At 42.9% G+C, this 24,364-nt stretch overlaps 1 pseudogene; it reads right to left on the bottom strand.

Annotated features, from left to right (window-relative positions):
* Positions 1–1,790: 1,790 nt before the first annotated feature.
* On the bottom strand, positions 1,791–19,723 carry LOC136452396 (adenylate-forming reductase 06235-like; annotated as a pseudogene).
* Between the last annotated feature and the right edge of the window lie 4,641 nt (positions 19,724–24,364).

The raw sequence follows: 24,364 nt of genomic DNA, 5'->3' as shown, positions 1-24,364 counted from the left end.
GACAACCATTCACGAAATATATGCTCGCGGGAGTCGTCGTGAATACATTTTTCAAGAAATGTTATTCCCAATTGGCTCATTGAAACGGCAATAAAATCAGAGAATAAAGGTATCACAAATAGGTGGCATCGAAATATAAATGCCAATATATATACCTATATAATATTAAACAATGTAAATTTTTCCTTCCATCTTTCACTCTATGTCCCGTATGTCCGTTCCTCACTTATTTTCGATCTCTTGGTCTAAGATCCCTCACTTTCAACCTTCTTGTTTTGAGTTTGGAACTGCAAAATCTTCGTTGGCTATATCACTCATATCATGTTCTAGCCATCTGAACTCATTGGTGGAGCATTGCTCGTGTGGGTGTGTCACTCACCTTCTACTTTTCTCAAACTCATAACAGATGCACACAATAGCTACCTATTTAAGTTGAATTAATCTCCAGTCAATTTACCATACAAGATTAATACATTATTGCACTAGTGTTTACTACAGGCCTTGTAATTTGTTTCATTTAAGGTCAAGTCCAATTAAATTCAACAGAAATAGCTATCTCATTATCATTGGCATGACACCATGCAGTAAATTATAGTTCTCGTTGCAACGTAAAGACATATTTGCTAGTTAGTTCTAAAATTAGTTACACATATTCATACAACCTATACCATACTGCACTTGGACTATATATATATATATGATTTAATAATGTTAGTACAATCTGACCACAGTTACACATAGTGTATCGTGACTAAAGGTTGGACTCGATATGTACTCTCTCGGTCATGAAACATAATAGATTTTTAGTAGTTGTAAGTCAAGCCATTCTAATTTTAATTTATAAAGAGAGTAATAGCATCTATACGACATTAAAGAGGATATATGAGAATACAATTTATAATGTATCTAATTAAACTGATTTTATATTATAATTATGATTGTTCTTTTTCACAAATTTAATCAAACTTATGATAGATTGATTTAGGATAACTAAAAACCCACTATATTTCGTGACACACGGAGTAGCAATTAGAATTAGTTTGCCGATTCATTTTAGCCTCGCACGGGAAATGAACAAATTTTGACATCTTACAATCTGTGTTTGCCCAAATCTATTTAGTTAGGGCAACTAGCTATTGAGATTTGCTCTACAAAAAATTAGGGTCTGTTTGGTTGGGCTTTTTAACCTATTTTTACTTCCCAAAAGCCAAAAGTCCAACCAAATGGGTTGCTTTTGCAGGCTACTTTTTTAGAAGTAGTTGTTTTTTATAATACATTTTTGAAAAAAGCATCTTAGATCCTACTTTTCGTTTTTGGCTTTCTGTTTTTTAAAAATAGATGGAATAAAGAACTCTTTCATAGTTGTTTCTATAGAGAGATAAAGATAGGAGGTATACTTTATACTTGTTTCAACCAAGCAACTTTTAGTTTTTTCACAGCTTACAGCCCACAGCAGTTTTTTTACGGTACACAATCCATAATCGCTCTTTCCTATAGCCACAACTCAACCAAACAGACACGTAGCTAGTAGCAAGTTTATCTTCAAACTGCTTATGGCCTCGTTCGCTTCGCTGAAAAAACAAACCGAAATACTGTTTCGGCTGATTTGTTATGAGAGAAAAATACTATTTCGGTTAAAAAAACAAGTTAAAAAAGACGGATCGTAAAAGAAGGGAACATTGCCTATATTAAGTTACAGATTGAGCGCCGTCATAGATGTTTTTGTTTCAGTGTTTGTGCGAGATCGAGCCAAACGAGAAATTTCTGTGTTCGAGATTCCTTTTGTAGGATCAAGAATCCCAGATAGGCCCGAATGCTGGGATACCGGCCTTGGTACACCCCGCGACGACGTCCCTGCTCCCTTCCGGGTTGCTGGTCACCACCACCACCTCCGACCCCCAACGCCGCGCCGCGTCCACGGCCAGCGCCGCCACGTTGGGCCGCCCCATCAACGCCGTGTCGTGTACGATCACCCGCCCGCGGAGCCTCTCGCTGCTGTACGCCGCCGACTTCATCTCCTCGCCATAGTTGGCGTCGATGCCTTTGGCCACCCACACCAGCGACAGTTCGGCCGGGCCGGGCTGCATCAGTAAGGACATGAACACGCATATCCCGGAGCCCGTCGCGACCATGGTCGCCCGCCGGTACATGTTGAGGAGGTAGGGAAGCCCGGCGAAGTGGACGCCGCGCACCCAGAGGCGTGTCGGAGGGTCCGATATGAGGGCCCGGGTGAAGTCGCCCACCGCGCCGGCGAGCATCGCGTGCGTGTCCCCGTTGTCGGAGATGATGCCGAAGGCGTGCCACTCGGACAGCGGAGAGCGGCTGATGCGGCCGAGAAGGCCGCCTTTGACGCCGCCCTGGTAATGGAAGCGTGGCTGGACCGCGCGGTGACCGTGACCGGCACGCGCCGCACGGTGAGCCATGGCAGGAAAAGTGAAGAAGGTAATGGCGGGCAGTGAGCCCGAGCGCCTGCCGCTTCACGAGGACGGAGCCGGTGAGCCGGTGGTAGGAGGCGGTCGCTGGGTCATAGCCGGCGGAGAGCACGAAGAAGACCCACAGCAGCGCGAGCGCAGTCCAGCCGGCGAACCGGTGCGTGCGCTCGAACACGTTGTGGTGCAGGTGGCGCACCAGCGGGAACGCGGCCATGCACGAGAGCGCGAGCAGGCCGAATATGGCCGACGCGACACCGACGACCTCTCGTGGCGTCACGTCGCGGTGCTGGAGCGCCTGCACCAGCGCGTACACCAGCCACGCCAGCGACGACACGCCACAGCCACTGTGCACGCCGCCTAGCGACTGCAGGATCGCGGTCACTCCGGTCTTCACGACGAATGCCACCCACGGCCGGCCGAAGAGCGCGACGGCGAGCCAGAACACGACTCGGAGCACCGCCTCGGAGCGGCACAGCGTCGGCGCCAGTATGTTGCCCATGGCGAAGACGGCGGCATGCGCCCTGGCGTAAGGAAAGTGTCCCGTCGCGGCGAGCACGAGGCCCACCGCGTTCAGCGCGACACACAGGACGAAGAGGCGCTTGTACACGGTGAACAAGCCCTGGTCTGTTGGTGTAAGCCTGATAAGATGTATCGCTGTTGATGCATTCAGAGGAGTTCAGAGCCAGGAGGTGAGCTGGGAGCAGGAAAGTTTCAGTTTGAAACTTGGACGCGCAGTGGGAGGAGCTGAGGCGGTGACCGCGTCCACGACTTGGCGGTTTTCTGAAGAATGTGTTTTTCAGCATTTTGTATCTTTATTTTAGCAGGTGTCTTTGTGTAAAATTACGGAGTTAGTTCCATGTATTAGGTGTGGAGACATCAATGTGTGTGTATCACGTCTTGTAAGCCGGTTAGGCATATCGTGTTGTGAGAACTTGAAAGCGAAAAGGGGCGCTGTCCACCCTGTCGCCATGGTGGCGGTTGCCTGAACATTCTCTGTGTTCTTCGTGTTCTTGCGATTTGATTCTTGATCCATCCACACATACAGCGTTTGATCGTGTTCCTGGTGCTAACACGTGGTATCAGAGCCATCGATCATTCGCGGAGCCACTTAAATCTTAGCCATGTCGATAGTTGCCAGCGGCAGCGGCGGCAGTGGGGAGGGAGCGCGTGGCGGCGGGGAAGCACGCCAGATCTACCCTACCCTGACGAACACCAACTACACCAGCTGGTGTATACGTGTTCAAGCCATCATGGAGGATCGGGAGGAGTGGGAGATCGTGGAGCCGGAGGCGGACGCGTCGGCAACGGCGCCGACCGCGGCGGAGGCAGCAAAGATGACCGCCAAGGACAAGAAGATCAAGGCCAACCTTCTTCAATGCATTCCTGATGATTTGTTGATGCAAGTCGCCAAGAAGAAGACGGGGAAGGAGGTGTGGGACTCCCTCAAGGTCCGGTTCATCGGCGCAGATCGCGTGCGGGACGCACGGCTACAGACGCTGAAAAGCGAGTTCGACGCCGTCCGGATGAAGGAGGACGATCCACTTGACCAAGTTGTGGGGAAACTGACATCTCTGTCAGTCAGATGCAGTAGCTTGGGGGGGAGCATCGGCGACGCGGAGCTGGTCAAGAAACTGTTCGACATCGTGCCTGAGCGGTACCTCACCGTCGTGGCCGGGATCGAGTAGTTTTATGACCTCAAGACAATAGCGTTCGACGAAGCTGTGGGTCGCCTGAAGGCATTCGAGGAGCGCACTCGTCGCGGCTGCAGCAGTGCACGATCTGGGGAGTCACAGGTGTTGCTCACCCAGGCCGAATGGGAGGCCAGACAGAAGAGCGTGGGAGGTGACTCTTCGAGTAGAGGGAAGAATGGTGGTGGACGAGGCCGGGGTTGTGGCCGTGGCGGAGGGAACGGCGGTCGTGGCGGAGGCGGTGACACCGGCAAAGATGGCACTGGTAAGCGTGACAAAAGTCACATTAAATGCTATAAGTGTCATGGTTATGGACATTATGCAAATAGATGTCCTGGTGAAAAGAAAAAAGAGGAGGCACACCTGGTGAAGGCTGGGGAGAAAGAGCCGACTGTGTTACTTGCAGAGATGCTGTTGTTGGATGAGCAACATTCCAGTGCAGGCAGTCAGGTTCAGCAAGCCGACAGTAGGGTTCAGAGAGTATTTCTGAATGAAGTGAAGGTGGTGCCTGAGTTACACTTGACCGATGGGGGAGGACCATCAGGGGGTGTTTGGTATCTTGACAACGGAGCAAGTAATCATATGACGGGTGATGTTCTGAAATTCAGAGATCTGGATCATGCAGTACTAGGCAAAGTTAGATTTGGTGATGATTCTACAGTTGATATTCAAGGTAGAGGTACAATTGTGTTTGAGGGAAAGCAAGGGGATCATTGGGTACTTTCTGATGTTTATTACATACCTAAGCTCAGAAGTAATCTAGTTAGTTTAGGACAATTGACTGAAACTGGCCATAGAATTGTCCTTGATGATGATCTGCTAGAGGTTTGTGAGAAGCAGTCTGAAAGAATGATCATGAGAGTCCCTAGAACACTGAATAGATTGTACAAAATAGAATTGAAAACTGTGGAACCTAGATGCTTGATTGCAGATATTGGAGATCAAGCCTGGCTGTGGCATGGCAGGTTGGGGCATGTGAATTTCAGAGCTTTGAATCAGTTGGTCAAGAAGGGGATGGCTAGTGGGGTGCCTAAGATAAGCCATCCTGAACAAGTTTGCAGTGACTGTTTGGCAGCCAAGCAAACTAGAATGCCATTTCCTAAATCAGCAAATTGGCATGCAGAAGAAAAGCTTTCTCTGGTGTATGTGGATTTGTGTGGGCCAGTGACACCAGCCACTGCAGGAGGAAACAAGTACTTCATGCTACTTGTTGATGACCACTCAAGATGGATGCAGGTGTATCTGCTAAAATCCAAGGATCAAGCTGTTGATTATTTTGTCAAGTTCAAAGCAGAAGTGGAGAACTTCACAGGCTGCAGAATGAAAACTCTCAGATCAGATAGAGGAGGAGAGTTTCTTGCTGGAGTGTTTGCAGGAGTTTGTGAACAAGCAGGCATTAAGAGGCAACTCACAGCCCCATATACACCACAACAGAATGGTGTGGTGGAGAGAAGAAATAGGACTGTGATGGAAATGGCCAGATCATTGCTGAAAAGCATGAAAATTCCTGGAAGATTTTAGGGGGAGGCTGTTAGGCATGCTGTGTATTTGCTGAATAGGCTGCCTACCAAGGTGTTGGGAGATGTCACTCCTCATGAGTCTTGGACAGGGAGAAAACCATCTCTGGGGCATCTGAAGATTTTTGGTTGCACTGCACATGCCAGGAACAGTGCACCACATTTGAAGAAACTTGATGACAGAAGTAGACCCCTAGTCTATTTTGGAGTTGAGGAAGGCAGCAAAGCTCATAGGTTGTTTGATCCTAACACAAACAAGATCATAGTGAGCAGAGATATTGTCTTTGAAGAATCTATTGTGTGGAACTGGGGGTCAGCAGGAGCTGAAAACTCAGTTGAGTTTGTGGTGGAAACTGAAGCTGATTCAGAGAATTTTTCTATGGGTGGTAGTGAGAACATTGTTGTTGATCAGTAGGTAGGGGAGAGTTCAACCAGCAGGGAAGTAGATGACATCAGTAGCAATTCTGGTGCATTGCCAGATATGCTACAGTCACCTGTTTCAGGCTCAATTCAGACAGATCAATCTGAACCTGCAGGTGTAGAACCATTAACACCACAAAATAGTGCCTCAATTGAGTGTGGATCCACACCAAGCTCAGGGAGTAGCAGTGGACCTGTTAGATACAGAAATCTGAATGATGTCTACAGTGAAACTGTTGAAATTGAGCTTGTTGATTCAGAAGATGAACTAGAGGATGCAGATGTGCAAGCATTGCTAGTTGAGACTGGGGAGCCTACCTGTTTCAGAGAGGCAGTAGGTCATCAGGAGTGGATAGAAGCTATGGACATGGAGATGGAATCCATTGAAAAGAACAAAACCTGGGAGCTGGTTAAGCTACCAGTTGGCAAGAAGCCCATTGGCCTTAAATGGGTATACAAGCTGAAAAGGAACTCTGATGGAGAGGTGGTGAAGCATAAGGCAAGATTAGTTGCTAAGGGATATGTGCAAAAGCAAGGAGTTGATTTTGAGGAGGTGTTTGCTCCTGTGGCTAGGCTGGACACTGTGAGATTCATCCTAGCATTAGCAGCTAATCTGGGTTGGAAAGTTCACCATCTAGATGTCAAGTCTGCTTTCCTTCATGGTGAGTTAGAAGAGGAGGTTTATGTCACTCAACCAGAAGGTTATGCTGTGAAAGGTAAAGAGCAGAATGTGTTCAAGTTGAGCAAGGCTCTTTACGGATTGAAACAAGCTCCTAGGGCTTGGAATGTCAAGTTGGACAAAAGCCTCAAGAAGCTTGGTTTCAGCAGATGTTTGAGTGAGCAAGCTGTGTACATCAGAGGAGCAAGAACTGATGCAGTCATCTTGGGTGTTTATGTGGATGACTTGATAGTTACTGGAGGAAATCTAGCCAAGGTCAAGTTGTTCAAAACTGAAATGATGACTGAGTTTGAGATGATAGATTTGGGTTTACTGTCTTACTACTTGGGGATAGAGGTTGATGAAAGTGCATCTAGCCCTTTAGTGGGTTTTGGATGATTGAATGACAACGTGATTAAAGAACTAACCCGTTTGCTAAGTGTGGATAGGTAATAGGTTATCTCACAGGTACTTAATGAAAGCCAAAATGATGTGTTATTGTGTAAACAATCTAGTTCAAGCACAAGACAACAATGCAAATAGAATTCATGCAAAGGCTTATTTATTGTGGGATTTCCATGTTCTATGTGAAAGCAAGCTTGTAAGAATTAATTAATGAGACATAAGGGATTGCATATGGATTGGTCTCATATTTGAAGCTTGCTAAATTGAAATGAAAAAGATAATAATACATATGAATGAATGATTCAACACAAGATGTGACTTAATGGCTTGAGATGGTGAAGATAGCAAGGAAAGGCTTCGAGGTACTAAGCAAGGGTGAAGGGCAAGCGATGGCTTGATGGCCGAAGAACCTAGCTAGGGTGAAGAAGAAAGTACTTGCATTTAGTTGAGGTACTAATCAAGCTAAGATGGTCATATTGATGTGAAGGATCAAATCTATATTGGACAAGTTGATTAAAGTGACTTGATGCATTTGGAGTTATTCATATTTGATGAATGGAATCAAGTCACATGCTCAAGATGGCTATGCTCAAGTGAAAAGATCAATATTGACATGTTGGCACCCTCACTTGATGAAGATTGAAAGACACGGCATCAATTTAAAGAAGATCAACTCAAAAGGTTTAATTTCGTTTTTCTTTTGATCTTGAGTTAATAGGTATGCCGTACTATTAAGAGGGATGCAAGTTTAGGTGGTCTGAGGAAGATAGAGTGCTCAAGCATAATAATTAAATCAAAAGAGAGACACTCTAGCACTTCACGAGCACAAAGAATAATTTTCTGTGACTGTCGGTGTCGGAAGTCCCGACGTAAGCCGGAACTCCCAACAGTCGGAAGTCATGACTCTTGCCGGAAGTGCTGACTCCCAGTCACTGCCTGTGCGATGACTGTGGACGTCGGAAGTCCCGACGTGAGTCAGAACTCTCGACAGTCGGAAGTCCCGACCCAAGCCGGGAGTCCCAGCATCGATGGTTCTACTGACCTGCTGACTGTGCACGTCGGAAGTCCCGACGTTCGTCGGAAGTCCCGACGTTGGCTGTCTCGAGTGGACTTTGACCTCGCATGAACAGTGTTTTCTTCATACGTCGGAAGTCCCAAGATCTACGTCGGAACTCCCGACGTAGATCTGAACGGTTAGATTTTGCCTTGGAGTATATATACCCGTCTCCTCCATTCTAACCGTTGCCCACTCATTTCATTGCAACAAGCACTCAGCCAAAACAGCCCCCAAGCATTCTAGGCTCGCCACTCTTCTCTCCTTTGCCTCCAACTTCAATTCCTAAAGGGTTTGAGTGATTGGAGAGTGGATTGAGTGAGAAAAACACTTTGAGCAAGCTTGAGCACTTGATTTCTTCGTCAAGCCGGTTTGATTTGCATTTGTTACTCTTGGGGATTTTCCCCTAGCCGGCTAGACGTCGCCCAAGAGCTTCCATCTTGTGGAAGAGCCTTGGGAAGTTTGTATTACCCTTGTTTTCTAGTGAAGAAACTCAAGTGACCTTTGTGGTATCCTTGAGTGAGGCAAGGAGGTGGAAGAGACTCCGACCTAAGTGGTCACCTCAACAACGAGGACGTAGGAGCTCCTTTATGGGGCTGCCGAACCTCGGGATAAATTCTTGTCTCCCGCGTGCTTGTTGTTGTTGTGATTTGCTCGAAATTACTTGTATTTGGTTGTCTCCTTCTCTCTAGCTATTCCTTAGGATTTGGGCCTCGATCTACGGAGTGGTGGCTTATCAACGTCAAGAGAGTGACCCAACACCTTACTTTACCACTAGGAAGTGGGTTTGTAAGTTATCGGCATCACAAAGTTCATTTTAGCACTTGTAGTTCACTTCCCGTAGGGGTCGGAAGTGCTGACAGTTTGCGTTGGAAGTTCTGACCCAAACTGTTGGGACTTCTGACACGTCGGAAGTTCTAACCCAAACGTCGGGACTTCTAACACGTCGGAAGTTCTGACCTAAACTGTCGGGACTTCCGACATTAACTGACTAGTGCATATTGATTCAACTCTTTGGTTGCCACTGTTTGGCTCCCTAGGTTTATCTAGTATCTTTTATATACTTTGTGGCTAACTTATGAGGGGTTGTATTACTTTGATTTGGAGTTTCCATTGTGGAAACTCCTATTACTAATCGTTTCCGCTTTTAAAGGTGTTGATTTTTCAGAAACGCCTATTCACCCCCCTCTAGGCGACATCCTAGATCCTTTCAATTGGTATCGGAGCAAGGTTCTCACCTAAAGCTTCACCGCCGTGAGAAAAGGATGTCGACGCCTATCGAGTTGGAGCCGATGCTTCTCCAAAATGACGGTTCAAACTTTCTACCTTGGTCAATTCATGTACTCAATGCTTTTAGAGATATTAGTCCTCTTGTTGAGCATATTGTGTTGCAAGCATACCTCTTCCTATAGTTGATTGGAGCAACTATAAGAATTTATCAAAAGAGGAAGAGATATGCGTGCAACTAAATGCTCAAGCTATTAATATCATTTTGAGTACATTGAGTGCAGAGGTTCAAGATGAGGCAATATTCAATGGACAACCACCTCCGGAGAGTGCTCATCTCATTTGGACCAAACTCATTGAGTTATATGGAAAATCCAAATGCGATGATGCACTTGAGGTCGAGTCAATGGAAAATATGTCCATTATGTCTTCATGCAGTGAAGAAGCCTCACAAGATCTCAAGAGCGCCGAGCCGAAGCAAGAGGTGCAAGCCGAGGTGACTGCGCTGTCTGCAAGCGCATGCCGGACGTGTCCAGTATCCCTACCAGACGCGTTCGGTATGGCTGAGGCAGCCGGACAGCAGGCAGTCTATGATGATGAGGCTCAAGCCCGATGGCGGCCAAGTGATGAGTCAACCTCAGTATCTCATGATACTCATCACTTGTGTCTCATGGCCAAGAAAAGCAAGAAGAAGGCTAGCAAGAAAGATCAAGCCAAGGAGATAGCACGAGTAGATGATCAAGAAGAGAGTGATATTGAAATTGAAGATAGCTACACTCTTGATCATCTAAGCAACAAAGACAAGCTCATTCTCATGAAGCTAGTTGAGAAGAATGATGAGCTAGAGGAAGAGAATGAGAAACAAGAGCAATCACTTCAAAATCAAGAAAAGTTTCTCATCTCCAAATTGCAAGAGCTAAAGGCCATAAATGAGAGGTATGAAAAATTATCAATTGAGCATGCTTTAGTTACTAACTCCTCTTCTAGTGTTTCACAACTAGAGAAGGAAAACTTTGAGCTCAAGGCAAAATTAGATGAACTCTCAAGCAAATATAATGTGCTACAAGCAAACTATGTTCATCTCAAGTGCTCTCATGAAGAATTAGTAGAATCAAGCATCATGCTTGAGGTGGCTCATGAGGTTGTGATTACAACGGTAAAATCATCTCAACCTCCTACTCACACACTCACTTGTACACAATCTCAATTGAATATTTCTTATGCTAATGAGTGTGCTTCTCAAGCAAGCCAATCTTTGATTGAGCAAAAATTTACAGAAAACATAGAGCTCAAAGAAGAGGTGAAAAGATTAAAGAAAGATGTGATTTGATTGAAGGGTAAGGAGAAAGCACAACCTTCTCAAGATAACCGTGATAACATGGTGAAGAAGCTTGAGAAGGGTTCAAACCTTGCTTCCTCCAAATCCCAACAAAAGAATCACATTTCAAGCAAGGCCAACACAACCAAGAGCAAGAAACATGGAAAAAGACTATGCTATGGTTGTGGAGTGAATGGACATGAGATTACCATGTGTCCACACAAGAGTTGGGCCGACAAGTGTGAAGTGGCCGATCAAACGGCCTCAAACAAGTTGGCCAACCAAAGGAAAAGTGATGGACAAAGCACGTATCTCATGTGCAAGAAGTTGGGGCATCCAACCAAGAAATGCCCAATGTACAAGGAGGCAAGAAAGGAAGCCCAAGTTGCAACAAGAAGATGCTATGGATGCAATGAGATGGGCCACAAGGTTGATGGATGTCCATACAAGCAAAACAAGCATAGAGCAAACAAAGGTCGCATATGCTATGCTTGTGGAAGAAAGGGGCATCTAAGCTATGATTGCCCAAATGGTAACATCCCTAAGCCGAACACATTTGTTTATGTTAAAATGCTTAGGAAGACCACAAATAGAATTAGCACTAGCAAGGTGATGTGTTCACCACAAACTAGTACTAAGGCCATTTGGGTGCCTAAGCACTTGTTGACTAACCCAAAAGGACCCAACAAGAGTTGGGTACCAAAATGTGCTTAGGTTGATAATGTAGGTACTTGGTGGTGAGATGAAAGCTTCGGGGTGGTTGAGCAAGTAAATTGAAAATATTCACTCAATCTATCAATCAATTCTTATCATAATCTCATATATGGTTGACCCGAAGATAAATCAATGACCATATCATTTACTTCATCTCTACCATTGGTAACAAGTACCTAAAAACCTTATAGGATAGCCACTTTGTGTTTAGTGCTCAATGGCTCACAAATAAGCATATTTGTGAAAGAATTGGAAGTGACTAATTAGTTTTATTTAATCATTATCATATTTGCCATGTGATGCTTTTAATGGCTCTCTAGTAGAGCAATGCATTTGTTCAGATGCAGGCATACAAGAAGTACTAGAGCTAAAACGAAGAATCACAAGCAGCGCTTCAATTGTTTCTGTCCTGCGCCTACTAGCCATGTCCGGTATGGCCAGGGCAGAAAGGAAAAGTGTTTATGTTCTTCATATGCCGGACGTGTCCGGTATGTCTACCGGACGTGTCTGGTATGGCAGGAACCAGAGCACTAATTGGGATGCAATTGAGGTTTGATCCATATGATTTCATATATCCTTAATTTGCTCAGAAGCTTGTGATCTATCAAACCTAAGTGGGTTGTGAGTATGTCTCAACGAAATTTAAATATGGCAAATTACTTTGTGTGGGTCAAAATAGAAAATTGACTCCCAAATTCTTAAAAGAATAAAGTGCTTGTTGAAAGTCATTCAAATTACTTGTGGTACTTATTTAGGGGGAGCTCAGTTTCTATTTTGCACCATTGTGGACTAACAAATTTATCTAGCATTACTTGTAGTCCTTTAGATGAAAATTGATTTCATATATGGTATGATTATTTGACAAGTAAGGTCAACATGATGTTGTAATGCCATGTATTATCTCAGTGGTGATACTGTGGACTAACAAATTTATCTAGTATTATCTGTAGTCCTTTGGATGAAAATTGATTTCATATATGGTATGATTATTTGACAAGTGAGGTCAACATGATGTTGTCATGCCATGTATTATCTCAGTGGTGATATTGTGGGCTCAAGGCAAAGGTATGTATTTACATACATGCATTGTAAGTGCATCTAAGGCCCTTTATATGCTAGTGTGTGCATTAGTGTGATATAGGATAGATGTTTTTCAAAATCCCTAACTAGCATGTGTAGGTGGTGTGGTTTTTGGGTCTTTGTGACCTAGTCATGTCATATTGTGATTATTGCTACCCTTGGTTGATTATTTGCCTAATCACATGTGACATGGTTCTCTCAAGTCCATAAAAATCCCTATGTCCCTCTAAAATCTCTCTCAAGTTTTGAAAATCATAAATTTGCCAAATATTCGAAAAAGAGAAAATCAATTCTTGGCTAATTTATGTCCCCTAAGTGAGAATCATAAGCCTATTTCAATTGATGCAAATATTATGCCTAGGAAGATTTGTTATGGTACCTTATTGGTTAGTATTGCAAAAAAAAATCCGCTATTCATAATAAGGCTATGCCTAAGTATGTTGCGTCTAACATGAGAGGACCCAAACTAGTTTGGGTACCATCGAAAAGTGGATGATTGTTTGTAGGTACCATGGCATTGGAGACTTGATTCAATGGAATTATTATTGTTCATCTTATGTTGAGTCAAGTATTGAAGCTTAGTGCAATTATATCCCAATGCCAAGTCAAAATTGAGTGAAGTCCATATGATATCAACATACAAGTGTCATATTTAAGTTGTGGGAATTTATTGATATATTTGAAGGCCTACAAATAAGTGGAGTTGAAGCTTGCAAAGATGATCATAAGCTATCAAGGTATATCTCTTGTTGATCAAAGTTTATTTGGGAGCATATGAGTTAATTGAATTGGATATATATGCATATGTTGCTTGCTATGAGATGTTTGAATGGATTAAATGCTTAAGTAATCAAGTTTGAAGTTGGTTTGATTGAATATGTTCATAAGATTTCTTCTAGTAAGTGGTTTGAATGGACATATGTCTTGTGAGAGTATTCAAACAAGTTGATTTCAAGTTTGGTTCAAATTGGAGAAAAATAGCTCAATTATTGAAATATGTCCAATATTGAAAATCTGAGGTAGCAGTGATCATAGACATGTTTGAGTAACCAAATCTATTTGTATTGACTTGAAATCCGGTCTGCATGCTCTACACTTATGGTATTAGTTGCTATGCAAATTTCATGAGATTTGGATAAGTGATACTTCGGATTTGGAGTAGATCTTGTCAGCTATAGTGCAGCAGTTTTCAGCATGTAGCAGTGTGGAAAGATATGAAATCTGGTAGCAATATAGAAGTCAAAAGAAGCTAAAATTTTTACAGCTACTAGAAGGCTTAGTGTGTCACATCTTCACCAAATTTTGTGGTTTTTGGATATGTACTTTGGGAGATATGATTTATTCTTTGAAGAGTACAGAATCTGCCAGGAAAGTGACAATTATTGGATTGATCAAAAGTCACTTAGATTCAAAGGTCCTCAAATTAGAATCATATCTATAAGTGATTGAGGTACCTATGTTTTGGTTTTGGTTTGAGATAGAAGCATGACAAATGATGAGTACAAGACAATTTGTTTGAAGAGTGTATCTGGTACATACTTGGTACTCAAGCTAGAGATCAAGACCAAGATCAAGATGAAGATGAAGTTTAAGTTCTAGTGATAATTGGAGATCTTTTGATAGAAATAAGAGGACTTAAACAAGTAGAAAGAAAAGGACTTAAAGAAGGATTCAAAGTTATTCATCAATTTAAGTCCAACAATATGGATCAATCAAACAAAATCTTTCAAGTGGTTCAAGTGGTTTTCTTTTAAGTTATTTTAAGTGAGTATCAAGGATGGTTCTTTGGAGAGAGGTCACTTCGCCCTAGGCTTGGATGGCTAAAATTGAAGTGGTAATCTAAAGGGACATTTGAGGTACTTGGTTGAAGAAAATCAAGAGATTGGTCTAGAAAGCAAGCAACACCCAAAAGAGAACAAGTCATGAAATTTCAAGTGGTATCATAAAATTTCAAGTGGTATTACAAGTGGTGCATCTTTTAGTTCTCTCAAGCAAGCAATGATCAAAGAAGAAGCAAGCCAACCACAACAAGAAGAGTGCACTTGATCATTAGTGATTCTCAATTCATATGGGTGAAGAATAGGAATTCAAAGAATTGGTATCTATTGGTCTTCACCAAGCTTATAATTGGACTTTATGGTGCTATTGGAGAAATGAATTGAAATCTATATGACTATCTTCCTCTCCAATATAGCAAAGGTATCATTGTATTGTGCATGATCATTTTTCATCCCTTACTAGTATGCGGTTAGTGCATATAGTACATGCTTATAGGATCATGCATTATAAATGAAAATTTTTAGATTCATAGACTACCACTATTGCTTGAATGATTATATGATCTAGTGGTTAGTGTATGAGTTTGTTCATGAGCTAGTAAACCCATGTACTTGATCTATTTTGAATTGCAAACAAATGACAAATACAACCTCTTTAAGATGACAAAGGGGGAGAGTTTAATACAAAGGGAGAGATTAGTACAAAGTTTGAACCTTAAGCACCCTTTGTGCTTTGTGTGACAGCTTATAGCCCCTTTGTCCTTAGTATGTCGTTGTTGGACCTTTGTGGTGATAGATGACAAAGGGGGAGAGAGACTGATTAAAGCTTCAGGATAGTTTCATTTGCTTATCTTTGTACCTGAAGATATGTACTGCAGGCTGTCGGTTCTTGTTTTTGAGCTTCATTGTTGTATCTCTTGAGACATGATCTTTATCTATATATATCAGTGGTTTCTGGACTTGAGAAAATGTGTAATGAGTGCTATGTGTGAATTACATGTGTTATATTTATTTTCATAAGGACTATGCATGCTAGAATGAAAATATTTGATGTGATGCCTTTATATTTATTCTTGTGTGATATATCTTGTCATATGCATCACGGTTTAACTTTGTCACACACACATGCACCCCACGGATGCAATGATTTAGGGGGAGTCTCCTATATGTTTTAGTATGTGCAATTGACATTTGAGGTCATTTTGTGAATTCTAATCATAAGCACATATTAAGGGGGAGCCTCTCATAAATCATTGAACCCAAAAGTTTAAATGTTTATATCATTTTGTAAGCTTTAATCAAGTTGTCATCAATCACCAAAAAGGGGGAGATTGAAAGTGCATCTAGCCCTTTAGTGGGTTTTGGATGATTGAATGACAACGTGATTAAAGAACTAACCCGTTTGCTAAGTGTGGATAGGTAATAGGTTATCTCACAGGTACTTAATGAAAGCCAAAATGATGTGTTATTGTGTAAACAATCTAGTTCAAGCACAAGACAACAATGCAAATAGAATTCATGCAAAGGCTTATTTATTGTGGGATTTCCATGTTCTATGTGAAAGCAAGCTTGTAAGAATTAATTAATGAGACATAAGGGATTGCATATGGATTGGTCTCATATTTGAAGCTTGCTAAATTGAAATGAAAAAGATAATAATACATATGAATGAATGATTCAACACAAGATGTGACTTAATGGCTTGAGATGGTGAAGATAGCAAGGAAAGGCTTCGAGGTACTAAGCAAGGGTGAAGGGCAAGCGACGGCTTGATGGCCGAAGAACCTAGCTAGGGTGAAGAAGAAAGTACTTGCATTTAGTTGAGGTACTAATCAAGCTAAGATGGTCATATTGATATGAAGGATCAAATCTATATTGGACAAGTTGATTAAAGTGACTTGATGCATTTGGAGTTATTCATATTTGATGAATGGAATCAAGTCACATGCTCAAGATGGCTATGCTCAAGTGAAAAGATCAATATTGACATGTTGGCACCCTCACTTGATGAAGATTGAAAGACACGGCATCAATTTAAAGAAGATCAACTCAAAAGGTTTAATTTCGTTTTTCTTTTGATCTTGAGTTAATAGGTATGCCGTACTATTAAGAGGGATGCAAGTTTAGGTGGTCTGAGGAAGATAGAGTGCTCAAGCATAATAATTAAATCAAAAGAGAGACACTCTAGCACTTCACGAGCACAAAGAATAATTTTCTGTGACTGTCGGTGTCGGAAGTCCCGACGTAAGCCGGAACTCCCGACAGTCGGAAGTCATGACTCTTGCCGGAAGTGCTGACTCCCAGTCACTGCCTGTGCGATGACTATGGACGTCGGAAGTCCCGACGTGAGTCGGAACTCCCGACAGTCGGAAGTCCCGACCCAAGCCGGGAGTCCCAGCATCGATGGTTCTACTGACCTGCTGACTGTGCACGTCGGAAGTCCCGACGTTCGTCGGAAGTTCCGACCGTCGGAAGTCCCGACGTTCGTCGGAAGTCCCGACGTTGGCTGTCTCGAGTGGACTTTGACCTCGCATGAACAGTGTTTTCTTCATACGTCGGAAGTCCCAAGATCTGCGTCGGAACTCCCGACGTAGATCTGAACGGTTAGATTTTGCCTTGGAGTGTATATACCCGTCTCCTCCATTCTAACCGTTGCCCACTCATTTCATTGCAACAAACACTCGGCCAAAACAGCCCCCAAGCATTCTAGGCTCGCCACTCTTCTCTCCTTTGCCTCCAACTTCAATTCCTAAAGGGTTTGAGTGATTGGAGAGTGGATTGAGTGAGAAAAACACTTTGAGCAAGCTTGAGCACTTGATTTCTTCGTCAAGCCGGTTTGATTTGCATTTGTTACTCTTGGGGATTTTCCCCTAGCCGGCTAGACGTCGCCCAAGAGCTTCCATCTTGTGGAAGAGCCTTGGGAAGTTTGTATTACCCTTGTTTTCTAGTGAAGAAACTCAAGTGACCTTTGTGGTATCCTTGAGTGAGGCAAGGAGGTGGAAGAGACTCCGACCTAAGTGGTCACCTCAACAACGAGGACGTAGGAGCTCCTTTGTGGGGCTGCCGAACCTCGGGATAAATTCTTGTCTCCCGCGTGCTTGTTGTTGTTGTGATTTGCTCGAAATTACTTGTATTTGGTTGTCTCCTTCTCTCTAGCTATTCCTTAGGATTTGGGCCTCGATCTACGGAGTGGTGGCTTATCAACGTCAAGAGAGTGACCCAACACCTTACTTTACCACTAGGAAGTGGGTTTGTAAGTTATCGGCATCACAAAGTTCATTTTAGCACTTGTAGTTCACTTCCCGTAGGGGTCGGAAGTGCTGACAGTTTGCGTTGGAAGTTCTGACCCAAACTGTTGGGACTTCTGACACGTCGGAAGTTCTGACCCAAACGTCGGGACTTCTGACACGTCGGAAGTTCTGACCTAAACTGTCGGGACTTCCGACATTAACTGACTAGTGCATATTGATTCAACTCTTTGGTTGCCACTGTTTGGCTCCCTAGGTTTATCTAGTATCTTTTATATACTTTGTGGCTAACTTGTGAGGGGTTGTATTACTTTGATTTGGAGTTTCCATTGTGGAAACTCCTATTACTAATCGTTTCCGCTTTTAAAGGTGTTGATTTTTCAGAAACGCCTATTCACCCCCCTCTAGGCGACATCCTAGATCCTTTCAGTTGATCAGAGGGATGACTTTATCACTGTGAAGCAGTCAGGTTATGCCAAGAAGGTGCTTGGGCAATTTGGTATGCAGGATTGCAACTCTACCAAAATACCCATGGAACCAGGGAACAAACTTGATGCTGATAAAGGTGGAGTGCCTGTGGACTCAACTGAGTATAGAAAGATGATTGGCTGTCTCAGATACTTGTTACACACAAGGCCAGATCTTTCATATTCAGTTGGAGTTGCTAGTAGGTTCATGGAGAACCCCACAGTGATGCATGTCAAGACAGTCAAACAGATACTGAGGTATCTGCATGGAACACTGGAATTTGGACTGGTTTATGTCCAAGGTGGGAATGCAGGTGAGTTGGTGGGCTATACTGACAGTGACCATGGATCTGATGCTGTTCAGAGGAGAAGCACAGGTGGAATGGCTTTCTACCTCGGAGAAAATCTGATCACCTGGAACTCATTCAAGCAAAAGACAGTTTCCTTGTCATCATGTGAATCAGAGTTCAAGGCAGCCACTGCAGCAGCACAGCAGGCGTTGTGGCTGAGAAACTTGTTTAGTGAAGTACTCAAGCAGAAGCCCGCAGCAGTGACACTCTTTGTTGATAACAACTCAGCTATTGCACTCATGAAAAATGCAGTGTTTCATGGAAGAAGCAAGCATATAGAGATCAAATACCATTTTATAAGAGAGTGCATAGAGAGAGGTGAGATCATTGTGAAGAGAGTGAGCACAAATGAGCAGAAGGCTGATGCTCTGACCAAAGCACTGCCAATGGCTAAGTTGACAGTGATGAGACACTTGCTTGGGGTGAGAGACCTCGGCGCTTGTCAGGCTTAGGGGGGAGCCTGTTGGTGTAAGCCTGATAAGATGTATCGCTGTTGATGCATTCAGAGGAGTTCAGAGCCAGGAGGTGAGCTGGGAGCGGGAAAGTTTCAGTTTGAAACTTGGACGCGCAGTGGGAGGAGCTGAGGCGGTGACCGCGTCCACGACTTGGCGGTTTTCTGAAGAATGTGTTTTTCAGCATTTTGTATCTTTATTTTAGCAGGTGTCTTTGTGTAAAATTACGGAGTTAGTTCCATGTATTAGGTGTGGAGACATCAATGTGTGTGTATCACGTCTTGTAAGCCGGTTAGGCATATCGTGTTGTGAGAACTTGAAAGCGAAAAGGGGCGCTGTCCACCCTATCACCATGGTGGCGGTTGCCTGAACATTCTCTGTGTTCTTCGTGTTCTTGCGATTTGATTCTTGATCCATCCACACATACAGCGTTTGATCGTGTTCCTGGTGCTAACATGGTCGAGCAGTATGACACCCAGCCTCGACCGCGCGGACGATGCCGCCGGCTTCGCCGGAGCCGGAGCGTTCGCCTTCTTTCTCGGTTGCACGTCATTGACAGCCACAGCTGACGCGGCGATGGCCATCTCCACGTCGGCACCGTTGACGACGGGCTCATCGTCCGCGTCCTCGTCATCGAGATCGATGTCGCAGAAGTGGCTGCTCACGCGGCTCGTCGACCTGCCAAAAGCGGAAGGAAAGATCCTGGAGGAGGCACGGCTGAAAGACTGCGGCAGCCAGACCCACCGCCCGGCGCTCGTCGGGGTCGGCGCGTCCGGCGGCGGCTGGGGCGGATAAATGATCGACGGCTTGGAGGGCGAACGGGCTGCCCGGTGACGCCTTGAGCTCGAAAGAGACGCCACGACAGCTCGAGAACTTGGTTTGCATCATGGGCTTGGCTTGGTCTTGCCAATCCATGGCGCCACGCACTACACAAGCTAGTCTTTGGGGGAGAGAGCTAGGGCAAGTGATCTAGCAAGGTTTCTGGCTTCTTCGACGTGCTGGGTGCTGGAATATCATGTATGCGTATTTATAGGCAGCCAGCTTTGCATGGCTCTGACTAGTTTACGCATTAATTGCTTGAGCTCTGAAGCCGTCAATACGGAGGAATAGGCTCATATTGGCAATTTGGCATGTAGAGAAAATATTTAATTGGGGAGTTCCTCAAATTCTGTATTTTTTATGAGGCCAATCTTAATGTGGATTTTATAAGAGTTTCGTGAGCATTAAATAATCTGATGTGACATAATATTGATGAAGAGACATGATAAAAATTTCGAGTGATGAAACGACTTTCGTGGAGATGAAACTTTTTATACTGTTTTCAACACATGGGATCTTGGAAACAGCGAGACAAAACTTTCACTGAGACTGGCCTTATTGCATCCTCATTTTGGACTAAACATAAAAAGATAGATCTCCAAGATTTTTCGATGACTAACACACAGATGAGAAACAAAAGAAATCCTTCGAGAACGGAGCGAGAGAGAAATGCATGCCAAAATCACTAACTACTAACTAGCAAGTAGATTTCTTTTGGTTCAGCTACCACCTCATCCTACTATATGGGTTTGAACAGAAATAAGCATCTAAATATTGGCCAGACGATCAGTTTAAATTATTACACAATTGATACTACCCCATGCACGTATCCCAACTAGCCCTCATTTCTTTCCAAAAAAAAAAAAAACTAGCCCTCATTTGTTGGAAGCAGTCACAACAGCCTCCATTCTCCTCACTCCTTAATTCAGGAATTGACGAGCCTACCATTACTCAATTCAGGCATGAGTGCCCATTGCCCCTGCTCCTTTGGTCCCGTTCGCTTCGGTGAAAAAACAAGTCGAAATACTGTTCCGGCTGATTTATTGTGAAATAAAAATACTGTTTCAGCTAAAAAAAACAAACTGAAAAATACGAATTATAAGACAAGCGAATATGACCTTTAAGTCTTTGACGAGCCTACCATTTGTAGCACCTTGAAATCCTAATCCTAACTTCTCTTTGTTGGTGGCCTCCACCTACTTCGTTCAACATCTTCCCCATCCAGATGTGGCGCTAATCGTTCCCTACATATATATAGCCAGCTGCATCCTACAATAACATAACGGTCCGGTATCGTGGAGCTATGGAAAGAGCGCAATCGTAGGATCTTCGACAGCGTCTCCGTAACGGCACAGCAACTGTTTGCGACAATCGTCGTGAAGGGCAACTCCCGGATAGTGGCATGTTTCGCGGCCTTGTCGACGCTGCTTGCACGTGCGAGTTCTTGAGGGTGCGCCCGGCCCTTCCTTCGTCGCCTACTAAGGCCATGTAATCGTCCGTAACCCAGCGTTTGGCGGTTCCTATATTGATGAAATACGTGCATATTGATAAACGTGCACGCCAAATAAGGCCTTAATGAAATACGTGCACGCCATGTTCTCAAAAAAAAAAAAAAAACAGTGACTTGCAGCCCGTACATCTACAACTATATTGACCTATGACCTATATATACCATATTGATAACCGTGCATATTTTCGTAGTGTAGTTTGAAGAAATGGCATGCGTGAGGATGATCGCAATATGAAGTGGATGGACGAGTACGGCATATATATATATATATATATATATATATATATATATATATATATATATATATATATATATATATATATGGTGCATTTTAATCTTAATGCTAATGTTGCTTTGCAATTCTTTGTGGTCTTGATTCCTTCCTCTAACCTTGGTTATGTGAGTTTTGATACAAATACAATGTCCTCTGTTCCCATCTTCTGTAACCATGTTAATAGCCTCAGGGAAGATAGAGTTGGTTGCATAGTTTTCTACACAGATCTACAAATGTTACACTCACATCTCTAGGGATATATAAGATGGCTGATCCTGTTTGTAATTTGTATGAACAAACTTTCCTTCTTTTACATAGATTGTGATTATGGATAGTAGAAGATACAGTGAAATTTTGTTCTGGAATATCAGAGGCATTAAATCACAGGAAAAGTGGGATGCTTTAAGAGATAAAATTACAGAGAGTGCATGTCAAATCATTTGTATTCAGGAAACAAAAAGGGAGAACTTTGACATCTTCTACATTAAAAAAATATGTCCCAGAAATTTCGATCAATTTGCTTTTTCTCCTTCAGTAGGAGCTTCAGGTGGTCTCTTAACAGCATGGAACAACAGTGTTTTTGAGGGCTCTGTAATTGAGACAAATTCCTATGCCATCACTGTTAAGATGAGAAACAAGCTGGATAACAAAAGTTTTCATATTACAAACATATATGGCCCATCACAGTCCAATCAGAAGCTAGCTTTTGCCACTTGGCTCATAAACTTTGACATCAGTGAGTTTGATGACTGGCTACTTACTGGGGATTTCAATCTGATCAGGCAACCTGAAAATAGGAACAAACCAGGAGGTGATCTGTCAGAAATAAACTTGTTCAATGAAATTATTTCAGACTTGGATTTAGTTGAAATACCTTTCAATGGTAGAAGCTACACTTGGACCAATATGCAATCTGATCCCGGCTTTTATCTCCTCAGGCTGGACCCTTTCCTATCCTGTTACACATGTACAACCTTTATCGAGGCCCATTTCAGATCACATTCTTTATGTGCTACACATTGGAAGCTCTATCCCAAAATCAAATATTTTCAGGTTTAAAAATTATTGGGTTGATCATGTTGACTTTCTAAACACTGTGGTTCTTCATTGGAATAATTCTCCAGTATATGCCAATGCCTCAAAAAATCTGTCTTCAAAGCTCAAACATGTCAGAGCTGGTCTGAGAAAATGGAGCAAGAACCTTTCTAAGCTAAGCAAGCTCATTTATAATTGCAATTGGGTCCTCCTACTGATGGATGGTCTTGAGGAGCAAAGACAACTCTCAAATCTAGAAAAGGCTTTCAAAAGGCTGGTCAGAGGTCACCTTGCATCCTTATTGAAATCCAAAAGGATCTATTGGAAACAAAGAAACACCGTTAGATGGGTAAAACTTGGGGATGAAAATAGTAGCTTTTTTCACACTATGGCTACTATAGCACATAAGAGAAATTTCATTTTTTTCTCTTACAAAACCTGATGGTACTGTTGTCACAGAGCATAAACAAAAAGCAAATTTGCTATGGGAATCCTATAAGCAAAGGTTAGGAATCTGTGAATTCTCTAACATACACTATGATCTCAGCACATTATTGATAGAGCATAATCTTGACCATCTAGACACTGAGTTCAGTCAAACTAAAATTGAAGCTGTCATCAAATCTCTGTCAAACAGCCATGCCCCTGGACCAGATGGTTTTAATGGACTGTTCATTAAAAAGAGTTGGGACATAATCAAAGGTGACTTTCTAAGATTTTTTTAGAGATTTCTATCTTCAGAATACAGACTTAAAGAGTGTGAACTCCTCCATCATTGCCCTAATCCCAAAAAAAGCAACCCTGAAACAGTTGATGATTACAGGCCCATTTCTCTCCTGAATTACACCCTTAAGTGCATCACAAAGTTACTTTTAGGAAGGCTGCAATCTATGATCCTGCAACTAGTACACACCAATCAATATGGATTCATCAAGGGAAGAACAATCGAAGATTGTCTAGCATGGGCATTCCAATTCCTTCATCTCTGTCATCACTCAAAAAAGGAAGTCATAATTCTCAAACTGGACTTTGAGAAAGCTTTCGACAAATTAGAGCATGAGGTTATATTGCAAATTCTTAAATATAAAGGATTCTCTTCAAGATGGATAAATTGGATTCATAACATTTTGAGCTCAGGTACTTCCTCTGTTCTACTTAATGGTATTCCTAGGAAAAGATTTAAATGCAAAAGAGGGATCTGGCAGGGTGACCCACTCTCACACCTGTTGTTTGTATTAGCAGCTGATCTTCTACAGTCTGTTGTCAACAAAGCTTGGCAGATGGGCATCCTCAAGCACCCTCTTAGTGACACATTTGGAGTTGACTTCCCAATTGTGCAATATGCTGATGATACTCTTCTCATCTTGCCTGGAGATGCTAGAACCCTTTTTAGCCTCAAATGTTTATTAAGATCATTCTCTGATTCTAGTGGTTTACATATGAACTTTAGGAAGTCATTCTTGGTACCCATTAACTTAATAGATGAAAAGGCCATACATTTAGCAAGAACATTTGGTTGCAGCATAGGAACTATGCCCTTCACATATTTGGGTCTATCACTTGGAACAACTAAGCCTACCCTGCAAGAATTCACACCTCTTTTGACAAAGATTGAGAAAAGGCTTTGTGGAGTCAGCAAACACCTATCTTATGATGGAAGGCTCATTTTAGTGAATTATGTATTTTCAACTCTCCCTACATTTTACATGTGTAGTCTCAAAATTCCACTTCAAGTAATTAAGCAAATTGATATTTATAGAAAGCATTACTTATGGAGCAAGGGTAACATCAACAGAAGAGGAACTTGTCTTGCTGCCTGGGAAACAGCCTGTAAGCCAAAGAATAAAGGAGGGCTAGGTATTATTGACATTAAGAGTCAGAACAGTGCTTTACTCATGATTTTTTTGGACAAATTTTA

Source organism: Miscanthus floridulus, chromosome 5 (genome assembly GCF_019320115.1).
Source record: "Miscanthus floridulus cultivar M001 chromosome 5, ASM1932011v1, whole genome shotgun sequence".
In the NCBI taxonomy this organism is placed as follows: Eukaryota; Viridiplantae; Streptophyta; class Magnoliopsida; order Poales; family Poaceae; genus Miscanthus; species Miscanthus floridulus.
This window is presented reverse-complemented; position numbering and strand designations above follow the sequence as displayed.